Below are 11755 nucleotides of genomic sequence, written 5' to 3'. Positions count from 1 at the left end.
ATCTGACTTCATTCAGAGCAGTACTAGAGCACTGAGCCTGTGTATTCGTCACACTTGCTACAGGTGTTTTAGGTTTGGCTCAGAACTGTTAGTTTGTGATTAAGTGGTATGGCTGCAAGCAGCGTGATCCTAACCGCTCTGGGAAAAAAATGTCATTAAACTAACATTTGAATGATTTTTTAAAAAGGTTCCTTGGCCATTAGAGAAATATAATCTTAATCATAGATCCTGGGCTTTGATTCACTGTCCAGTTTTTGCAAAAAACCTTTGGCCTAAACTGCCTCTGGCCCTAGTCCTGGTTACTGCTACTTTATCATCTAAAAGTAGCTTAGGACCTAGCAAAATGCCAGACTGTGATCTCAAGAGACTGCTGGTGAACCCATTAAAAAGGATGATTTGTCCACATATATCAGAAGGACAAATTCCCAAATACTTTGTCCAATCTGGATTTAATCTAAAACAGCTGAACCTTTAGTCTAATCAACTTTCCCAATGGTAAATAATTGCCTAATGACATGCAATGGGAAGAAACCTTTTCTCTTTTTGGTCTAATCAGTGTTTGTTTTGAAGATACTTTTAATGTCAGTTGATATCAGCAGAAACTTTTCTTCCCTTCTCTTAATCCCATAGTTAATTGCTCCCTGAAGAACACTAAACAATTTTGTAAAGTCGTAGATGGACACCAAATTCATTCATTCATCAAGCTATATGTATAGTAGAATTGCCCCCTCTTGCAGCCTGTAGGGGTTCCAATGATCTCTCCTTGCTTCTCCCTTTTGTTTCTTCATCCTATTCTTGGATTCATGCCTTCATCTATTTTTCTCTATGCTTCAAACAGGCTTCCACTTTTCTACCAGATACGAAATCATGTTTTTTTTTAAAAAAAAGTTCCTCTTTTCTTTCTCTTCTTTCTCATCTCTTACCACTCCTTCCTCCTTTCTTTTCCTTCTTGTTTACCTCTTCTTTTTTCTCCCCGCTTTCCTCTTCTCTACTTTGTTTTTAGTTGCTGCTGTTGGAAAGTTCAGCTGAAAAAAGTGAGTTTAATATTACTTTCTGCAGCAGTGATAAACAGTAACAGCAATGACTCTGCACACCTATCAAGAGTTTAGAGAATTTTTTCAAAGAAAACATACGTATATTAAGTCATGTTAGAGTATTGTGTTCATAGGCAAACGTTCCTTGAGGTGTGAAGTTAACAAGCCCCGTGATCCATTACTGCTGCCATATAATGAAGCAGTAACCTCACCAGCAACTGTCAATGGCAGGAATTAGGGAAAAAAGCAATTATATGATTACATTTGGCTTTATGAAACTTGCTTAATTAGAAAATGTTTTATCTATTGGTTTTTAAAGTACTTAAAATCATGTGGCGATCCTAATAGAGAACGAATATAGGTGGGGAGCATCTATATTAATATTTATGGGGATTTCTTTGTTTGACTTTTAAGGCTAGGGAATAAAGCAATTGTTGAAAATAACTGAATTTACACTGGATCCTATAGCTGGAGAGATGGGCTGATCCTGTGAGATGTTCAGTGTTCCTAGGAGGTACTGAACGTCTTTCACTGACAACAGGATGCTCAGTGCCTCGAGGGAGACACTTTGCAACTCACAGGAATAACCCTTACATTAATTTCTCCATGGGCTAGTTTAGCATATACTGGGCATTTATATGTAAATTTCTCAGCCAGAGGGGGAAAATAAGAGGAATTGGCTTGTTTGAAAATGTTTCTATTTCACACCATCTCTACCCTTTTTAACTTCTCCCTCCTGCTCTTTTCTTGTGTAGTGCCTGCGCATCTATTGATACCCTGGTACTGGTGAGTAAGAGACATGTTCATGCACTCTGGAATAATCTCCACTTAGCTCACATGCATAACATGTTGGGGAGAGCGCAAAAGATTCCACTGTGTGTTAACCTGTGTGATTTAGTTTATGAAATTGTAACCCGATGAGCCTTTTCTGTTATCATTGTCTCCAATTCATATTTTTGTCCCGTTTCATATGAAATTGGGAAATAAAGCTTTAGCTTTATTGGAGAAATCCCTTTCTCAGCACCCAGGCTGAGTAAGTTTACTGTGGAGATCCTGGAGGTTGCTGCAGGGGATTGGAGAAAGGAATACTCCCTTCCCCAACTGCAGAATAGTACTGGATATCCTTCACAGAGGCTACTTCATCTTGTGTAATAAGCAAGAAGGTAATATAACTATTGGCTTAAGTAGTCTCTGACTGTGTGGCCCTTGTGGGCCCCTTTCCATGTGAGTGAAAGGGAGGTAAAGCATATGATCCATGTAGAAGCAGAACCTTTCTTCTAATCCCAGTCCTTTTACTTGCCTAAGGAGCCCCTTTGAGGTCTGACTGCATAGCACAATCCCTTTCTGGCCTCCCCTATTCCTGACCCTCTGCACCTTCCATAACAAAACCAGTCCACATATAAGTAGTGAGGATTCACTCTCAAGGAATAATAGTTATGTACTTAGCAAACGAGTGACTAGAATTCAAGTGCTAAACAGGATTAAGAGTCACCAATTATCTCTGGGCTAAAGTCTGTAGCCTGCAAAAAAGGGGGCTGTTCCTTTTAATGTTCTGGGTGGTGGTGGTCGGGGACTCTCTCCTCAGGGAGACTGAGTCATCTATCTGCTGCCCTGACCGGGAAAACAGAGAAGTCTGCTGCTTGCCAGGGGCTAAGATTCGCGATGTGACGGAGAGACTGCCGAGACTCATCAAGCCCTCGGATCGCTACCCCTTCCTGCTTCTCTACTGGGCACCAATGATACTGCCAAGAATGACCTTGAGCGGATCACTGCGGACTACGTGGCTCTGGGAAGAAGGATAAAGGAGTTTGAGGCGCAAGTGGTGTTCTCGTCCATCCTCCCCGTGGAAGGAAAAGGCCGGGGTAGGGACCGTCAAATCGTGGAAGTCAACGAATGGCTACGCAGGTGGTGTCAGAGAGAAGGCTTTGGATTCTTTGACCATGGGATGGTGTTCCATGAAGGAGGAGTGCTGCCCAGAGACGGGCTCCACTTAACTAAGAGAGGGAAGAGCATCTTTGTGAGCCGGCTGGCTAACCTAGTGAGGAGGGCTTTAAACTAGGTTCACCGGGGGAAGGAGACCAAAGCCCTGAGGTAAGTGGGCAAGCAAGATACCGGGAGGAAGCACAGGCCGGAACGTCTGTGAGGGGAGGGCTCCTACCTCATACTGAGAATGAGGGGCGATCAGCAAGTTATCTCAAGTGCCTATATACAAATGCACAAAGCCTTGGAAACAAGCAGGGAGAACTGGAGGTCCTGGTGAAGGCAAGGAATTATGACGTGATTGGAATAACAGAGACTTGGTGGGATAACTCACATGACTGGAGTACTGTCATGGATGGTTATAAACTGTTCAGGAAGGACAGGCAGGGCAGAAAAGGTGGGGGAGTAGCACTGTATGTAAGGGAGCAGTATGACTGCTCAGAGCTCCGGTACGAAACTGCAGAAAAACCTGAGTGTCTCTGGATTAAGTTTAGAAGTGTGAGCAACAAGAGTGATGTAGTGGTGGGAGTCTGCTATAGACCACTGGACCAGGGGGATGAGGTGGATGGGTGCTTTCTTCTGGTAACTCGCAGAAGCTACTAGATCGCACACCCTGGTTCTCATGGGCAACTTTAATCATCCTGATATCTGCTGGGAGACCACTACAGCGGTGCACAGACAATCCAGGAAGTTTTTGGAAAATGTAGGGGACAATTTCCTGGTGCAAGTGCTGGAGGAGCCAACTAGGGAGAGAGCTTTTCTTGACCTGCTGCTCACAAACCGGGAAGAATTAGTAGGGGAAGCAAAAGTGGATGGGAATCTGGGAGGCAGTGACCATGAGTTGGTCAAGTTCAGGATCCTGACACGGAGAAGAAAGGTAAGTAGCAGAATACGGATCCTGGACTTCAGGAAAGCAGACTTCGACTCCCTCAGGGAACTGATGGATAGGATCCCCTGGGGGAATAACATGATGGGGAAAGGAGTCCAGGAGAGCTGGCTGTATTTCAAAGAATCCCTATTGAGGTTACAGGGACAAACCATCCCGATGTGTCGAAAGAATAGTAAATATGGCAGGCGACCGGCTTGGCTTAACAGTGAAATCCTTGCGGATCTTAAACATAAAAAAGAAGCTTACAAGAAGTGGAAGATTGGACAAATGACCAGGGAAGAGTATAAAAATGTTGCTCGGGCATGTAGGAATGAAATCAGGAGGGCCAAATCGGAGCTGCAGCTAGCAAGAGATGTTAAGAGTAACAAGAAGGGTTTCTTCAGGTATGTTGGCAACAAGAAGAAAGCCAAGGAAAGTGTGGGCTCCTTACTGAATGAGGGGGGCAACCTAGTGACAGAGGATGTGGAAAAAGCTAATGTACTCAATGCTTTTTTCTGCCTCTGTCTTCACAGACAAGGTCAGCTTCCAGACTGCTGCGCTGGGCAACACAGCATGGGGAGTAGGTGGCCAGCCCTCTGTGGAGAAAGAAGTGGTTCGGGACTATTTAGGAAAGCCGGACGTGCACAAGTCCATGGGGCCGGATGCGTTGCATCCGAGAGTGCTAAAGGAGTTGGCGGATGTGACTGCAGAGCCATTGGCCATTATCTTTGAAAACTCATGGCGATCGGGGGAAGTCCCAGACGACTGGAAAAAGGCTAATGTAGTGCCCATCTTTAAAAAAGGGAAGAAGGAGGATCCTGGGAACTACAGGCCAGTCAGCCTCACCTCAGTCCCTGGAAAAATCATGGAGCAGGTCCTCAAGGAATCAATCCTGAAGCACTTACATGAGAGGAAAGTGATCAGGAACAGTCAGCATGGATTCACCAAGGGAAGGTCATGCCTGACTAATCTAATCGCCTTCTATGATGAGATTACTGGTTCTGTGGATGAAGGGAAAGCAGTGGATGTATTGTTTCTTGACTTTAGCAAAGCTTTTGACATGGTCTCCCGCAGTATTCTTGTCAGCAAGTTAAAGAAGTATGGGCTGGATGAATGCACTATAAGGTGGGTAGAAAGTTGGCTAGATTGTTGGGCTCAATGGGTAGTGATCAATGGCTCCATGTCTAGTTGGCAGCCGGTATCAAGCGGAGTGCCCCAAGGGTTGGTCCTGGGGCCGGTTTTGTTCAATATCTTCATAAATGATCTGGAGGATGGTGTGGATTGCACTCTCAGCAAATTTGCGGATGATACTAAACTAGGAGGAGTGGTAGATACGGTGGCAGGTAGGGATAGGATACAGAGGGACCTAGACAAATTGGAGGATTGGGCCAAAAGAAATCTGATGAGGTTCAACAAGGATAAGTGCAGGGTCCTGCACTTAGGACGGAAGAATCCAAAGCACCGCTACAGACTAGGGACCGAATGGCTAGGCAGCAGTTCTGCGGAAAAGGACCTAAGGGTGACAGTGGACGAGAAGCTGGATATGAGTCAACAGTGTGCCCTTGTTGCCAAGAAGGCCAATGGCATTTTGGGATGTATAAGTAGGGGCATAGCCAGCAGATCGAGGGACGTGATCGTTCCTCTCTATTCGACATTGGTGAGGCCTCATCTGGAGTACTGTGTCCAGTTTTGGGCCCCATACTACAAGAAGGATGTGGAAAAACTGGAGAGAGTCCAGCGAAGGGCAACAAAAATGATTAGGGGTCTGGAACACGTGACTTATGAGGAGAGGCTGAGGAAACTGGGATTGTTTAGTCTACGGAAGAGAAGAATGAGTGGGGATTTGATAGCTGCTTTCAACTACCTGAGAGGTGGTTCCAAAGAGGATGGTTCTAGACTATTCTCAGTGGTAGAAGATGACAGGACAAGGAGTAATGGTCTCAAGTTGCAGTGGGGGAAGTTTAGGTTGGATATTAGGAAAAACTTTTTCACTAGGAGGGTGGTGAAACACTGGAATGCGTTACCCAGGGAGGTGGTAGAATCTCCTTCCTTAGAAGTTTTTAAGGTCAGGCTTGACAAAGCCCTGCCTGGGATGATTTAATTGGGGATTGGTCCTGCTTTGAGCAGGGGGTTGGACTAGATGACCTCCTGAGGTCCCTTCCAACCCAGATATTCTATGATTCTATGAAATGTACATGGAATAGAAGGGAATAAACCCACTATGCTACATAGGTTTTAAAGTCTATGCATCTGTTCAATACCTGGAGGGAGGGAAAGTCAACTATTACCTCAGAGGCGAGGAAGGGATGGTGTCCCTGTAGGTGCTCCACTTTAGGTGTCTTTGTGCCCTGTGCTTATAATCGGAGATCTGTCGTAGCAGTGCCCTGGTTGGCCTCGCATGCGTGGCAGCCGTCTCGTGCTGCTCTGAACAGCTAATTAGCACGCACAGCCAACTGTCCCTCAGTTCCTTCTCTACCATCTTTGGCTTGAGTCGGAGCAACAGAGTGCCCCTGTCTATTTCATAAATTGCTTATATCCCACTTTTATTTATCCCTTTTGTTGGTTTTCCTCCATTCCCTGTCCTTATTTACCCTCTTAAAAAAAAAACCGTTTGCTTTCCCCCACCACCGGCAGGTCTCTGCCGACGGTGACTGAACTATGGCCATTTTTCTATAGTCCTGATCCTTCTCAGACCTGCAGGCTATCAATTCCTGTATCGGATGGTAATGCTCAGTGCATCTGCTGTCTTGGGGAAACCCATATACCACAGAAGTGTCCACACTGCAAGAAATTATCTGCCAGGACACTGAAAGCCAGAGACATCCAACAAAGAGAAATCCCTCGGGCCAGCCTCTGACCCAGAGTCCAGCCTCCTAGCCAATGGTCTCCAGCAACAGCCTCAGACAAGGGCTCCACCCAAACTGTGGCTCAGGACCCTGCACCTAGGAAAGCAACCAAATGTTGGTCGCAGTCATTGCCACTGAGAGATCCCCCTAACAATCTTCCCCGATATTGATAGCACTGAGAACCTTGGACCGAGAGGCACTGGGAATGTCCAGTACTGAGATGTCCTGAGGAGCCAAGGCACCGACGCAACCATGCTCTCACTCAGCTGCACGAGCTAAAGCTAAGCTCCCTAGCTCAGCACCAACAGTGCCGAAGTACTCCTTGGCACCGGCTAGTGTAATGGCGCCACCTGCTGCATATTCACAGCCTAACAAGACCTCGGCACCGTCAGTGCATACTACGCTGCCATCCACATCACCGAACTTCCCGGTAGCTCAACCCTTCACCACAGAGGCAGATCTGGCAATCTCCTCCATGCCAGGAACCCCTCTGTTCGGCACCGACGGCACCCCAATCAGGCCAGGACCGAGCCAACTAGGTACTCCTGTTAGATCTGCACCCCCACTATCCAGTGATGAGGATGACTCAAGCCTTTACATCCCTCATCATTCCTCCCCGAAACTGGGACCCTCTCACAAACAACTGTCTTTGCAAGAGCAAAGCTGGCAGACACAACCATGGATGTCACCGCCCATTGTCATGCCATCCAATTTACCATACTGGGACCCATGTGCAATCTACAGAGCCCAGAACCTTAAACACCCACAACCCAAGGGCCACCCAGTCCCCTTCACCCTCTAACCCATCACTATCAGAGGCCCAGGAGGAATAAGAGGGGGAACCAGAAGAGGCTCCTGAAGGTGATACACTACCACTCACCCATATTTCATCCTCATCCCCAGACGAAACAATTATACCACTACCTCCCACCACAGGAGATGACTTCAAGTCCTTCCAGGACTTATTCAAAAGAGTTGCAGAATCCCTGGACATCTCTTTAGCAGAGCTGCCAGAGACCCAGCACAAACTTACTGACATCTTGCAGGCATCCCCATCAGCAAAGATAGCTCTGCCCATTAACTCAGGCATAATGGACCCTGCAAAGACAATATGGCAGACACCTGCCACTGTCCCACGATCCTGTAAATGCTCAGACAGAAAATACTATGTACCAGTGAAAGGAGCTGAGTTCTTATCCACTCATCCGGCTCCTAATTCACTGGTTGTAGAGGCGGTGCACCAAAGAGGAAAACAACCCCAATCAAAAACTACACCTTATAACAAGCCTTATTAAAAGGCTTGACCTTTTTGGACGCAAATCTTACTCCTCAGCCTCATTGCAATTTTGTATAGCAAATTATTCAGCTCTTATAGCAAAGTACACCAACAACTTGTTCAACAAATTGAAATCCTTTATTGATCAACTGCCAGAGGAAGCAAAGGAACAATACAAACCCAATTTTGCAGAGGACTCCTTAATCTCCAAAACAGCCCTGCAGGCCTCCCTTGACTCTGACAACATGGCAGCCTGATCCATGGCCATGTCAGTTGTCATGTGTTGAGCATCATGTCTCCACCCCTCTGGATTCCCTAGCGAAGTACAAGCCACAATTGAGGACCTGCCCTTAAAGGATTCATGAACAACCTTGAAGACCTTAGGTATTTACATTCCCCCGAACAAGAAGAAACAGGGCAGATTCTATACTCAAAGAGTCCGTCCCCCCCCCATACTCGCAACCCTGGAGACAATATGATCAACGCCACAATCAAAACCAAGTGAGGCACAAGCAGAACCAGGTTCAACATCTCAATCTTCAACATCCCGTCAGTCTTTTTGAAGTCTTGGTTGAGGGCTCGAGACCTCTATCTTCTCCCATGCCGGATTATCAGATGACCTCCAGTCTCTTTGGAGACCATCTGGTATCACGCTACCCAGTCTGGAACAACATCACTATGGATAAATGAGTGCTGGAAATCGGCCAGAAGGGTTACTCTATTCCATTTATTTCTACTCCCCCCATCTTCCCCGTCCTTCTTCAGGGACCCCTCTCACAAGACCCTGTTGCAGCAGGAAATAAACCATCTCCTGCAACTAGGAGCCATGGAAATAGTACCACTCCAACAGAGGGAAAGAGGGTTTTATTCCCATTATTTTCTCCACAGAGAAAGAATGACTTACACAGACCCAACAAGTTTGTACTGATGCAACACTTCAAAATGGTAACCCTAGCAACCATAATTCCAGCATTAGAGAAAGGAGATTGGCTCTCGTCCCTTGACCTACAAGATGCATACTTTCATGTCACCATTCATCCAGGGCACAGAAGATTCCTGTGCTTCACACTAGGCCATCAACATTACCAATACAAAGCACTACCCTTCGGATTATTGACAGCTCCAAGGTCCTAGCCGTTGCTGCAGCTCACCTCTGCAGGCTAAGGGTAACGATCTTCCCATACTTGGGCGACTGCCTTATAAGAGCACCAACTCAGCACATGGCAGTACAAGCCACACAAACTACTATAACCCTTTTCACCAACCTAGGGTTTAAAATAAACATCCAAAAGTCCACCTTGGTCCTGGTCCAACAACTAGAGTTTATAGGGGCCTACCTCGACTGCATCTCAGCACAAGCAAGATTACCCCAACAGCGATTCCTCAACCTAACCAGGCTGATAACAACAATCAGACACCGCCAAACATCTGCCAGGGCCTGCCTACAGCTCCTTGGGCATATGGGTGCTACAACTTATGTAGTCAAACATGCCAAACACCATATGAGATGCCTATAGGCCTGGCTCTTCACCTGCTATATACCACACAAGCATTCCCGCCACAAACGGCTCCCTATGTCCTACAGAGTGAAGGACTCCCTCAAGTGGTGGATACAACTGCAAAACATCTGCTTGGAAGTCCAATTTTAACAAAAAGTTCCCACTATAACAATCACCACAAATGCCTTCCTCATGGGAGGGGGAGCCCATCTGGACAGCAACACCATCCAGTGATGCTGGTCCCCAACCTACATATAAACATACTAGAACTCCGAGCAGTCCGGAAAGCATGCAAACATTTCCTTCCACTCATCCACAACAATACCATCAAAGTCCTCATGGACAACACAGCCTGCATGTTTTATATAAATTGACAGGGGGGCACTCCGGTCATACCCTTTCTGCATCGAGGCACTACACCTATGGCAATGAGCCATATCCAAAAAAGATAGACATTTCTGTTGCTTACCTTCCAGGACTTCAGAATATCACAGCAGACCAAATGAGCAGACACTTCTCACAAACCCGCGGGTGGGAGATGCACTATCCAACCCTCATGACCATATTCAACCGGTGGGGGTTCCCTTCTATAGACTTATTCACAACAGCTCACATTACGAAATGCCTTCAATATTGCTCCTGAGGGGCTTGGACACCCCTCATTGGGTGAAGCTCTCCTCACAAAATGGGATGCACCGCTAATGTACGTGTTCCCCCGATTCCTCTACTGAGCCAGGTGTTGCACAAAATCAGATAGGACAAGGCCAGGGTCATACTCATCACACCCACATGGTCCAGACAGAAGTCATTCCTATACCTATGATAGATGGCAGTGAAACCGCCTCTAACTCTTCCACTACTTCCTCACCTCCTGACACAGGACAATAGCCAAGTCAATCACCCCAACCTATCGGTTCTCCACCTCAAGGCCCGGTTACTCCATGGCTAAAGGGGCTGGATAATGACTACTCCAAGGAAGTTAAAGACATTCTCATAAATAGCTGCAGGCCGACCACCTGGAAATCATACACTCAAAAGCGGGTACAATTCTGCACCTGGTGTGAGGCTAATCACATGTTTCCTCATTCTGCTCCTCAACTTAGGGTCCTGGACTATATACAAGGCCTTAAAAAATTGGGCCTCTCCAACAGTTCCATAAAGGTGCACTTACCCTCTATCACCTCACTACATAAGGTAGATGGAACCACAATCTTTGGTCATCCAACAACTAAACGATTCTTAAAGGGCATGACCACATCTACCCTCCCCTAAAACACCCTACTTCTATTTGGGACCTCAACCTTGGGCTACTCACCCTCATGGGGAAACCATTCGAACCCCTTGAGACTTACTCTTTGCTACATCTGTCAATGAAGGTTTCCTTCATTGTAGTGATCACTTCAGCAAGAAGAGTAGGGGAGCTAGGGGCACTAATGGCACACCCGCTCTATACCACATTCCATAAAGACAAAGTGATGCTAAGAGCCCACCCTAAATTTATACCTAAAGTAGCCTCCTCATGTCATTTAAACCAACCCATTTACTTATGTGTGTTTTTTCCGAAACCCCACGCCGACGCCAATGAGGCATTCCTTCACACTCTCGACGTCCGTAGAGCTCTGGCCTTCTACCTAGAAAGAACAAAGATATTTAGAAAATCGTCATGTCTCTTTTTCTATCAGTCACTGAGCAACTGAAGGGTGAGGCCATCTCTAAACAAAGACTCTTTAAGTGGCTTTCTGGTTATATCCACCTGTGCTATCATCAGAGAAACATCCCAGCTCCAGCTGGGGTTCATACGCACTCTACCAGAGCGCTATGCTCATCAGTGACATTTCTCAATAACATACCTATCGTAGACATTTGCAGGACAGATATCTGGGCCTCGGCCCACATGTTTATCAGACACTATGCCCTGGAACAACATTCCTCTGCTGACACTCAGTTTGGACACTCTGTGCTGTCCACCGTCAACAAAGATACTTCAAAGCCTCTCCTTCCAGCGAGCGGTACTGCTCCATAGTCACTTGAAGTGGAGCATCCACAGGGACACTCCTCGAAGAAGAAGAAAAGGTTACTTACCTTGTGCAGTAACTGAGGTTCTTCAAGATGGTTGTTGCTGTGTCACTACCCTTCCTCCGCCCTTCTACCGCAGAGCTTCATGCTGACTCTCTGGGGTAGAGAAGGAACTGAGGGATGGTTGGCTGCGCACGCTAAGTAGCCACTCGGAGCAGCTCAGCCAATCGGTGCAC

At 46.6% G+C, this 11755-nt stretch overlaps 1 long non-coding RNA gene across 1 annotated transcript in view; it reads right to left on the bottom strand.

The window, feature by feature from the left end:
• Positions 1-831: 831 nt before the first annotated feature.
• Positions 832-11755, bottom strand: part of LOC141986415 (uncharacterized) — a 52348-nt gene continuing 41424 nt past the window's right edge. Inside the window, exon 3 of the long non-coding RNA XR_012639276.1 lies at positions 832-1025. This is a non-coding gene — a long non-coding RNA (uncharacterized LOC141986415). The remainder of the gene's footprint in view (positions 1026-11755) is intronic.

The sequence above is a fragment of the Natator depressus genome, chromosome 4, assembly GCF_965152275.1.
Source record: "Natator depressus isolate rNatDep1 chromosome 4, rNatDep2.hap1, whole genome shotgun sequence".
In the NCBI taxonomy this organism is placed as follows: Eukaryota; Metazoa; Chordata; order Testudines; family Cheloniidae; genus Natator; species Natator depressus.
Note: the sequence above shows the minus strand (reverse complement) of the source record. Positions and strands in the feature narration are given on the sequence as shown.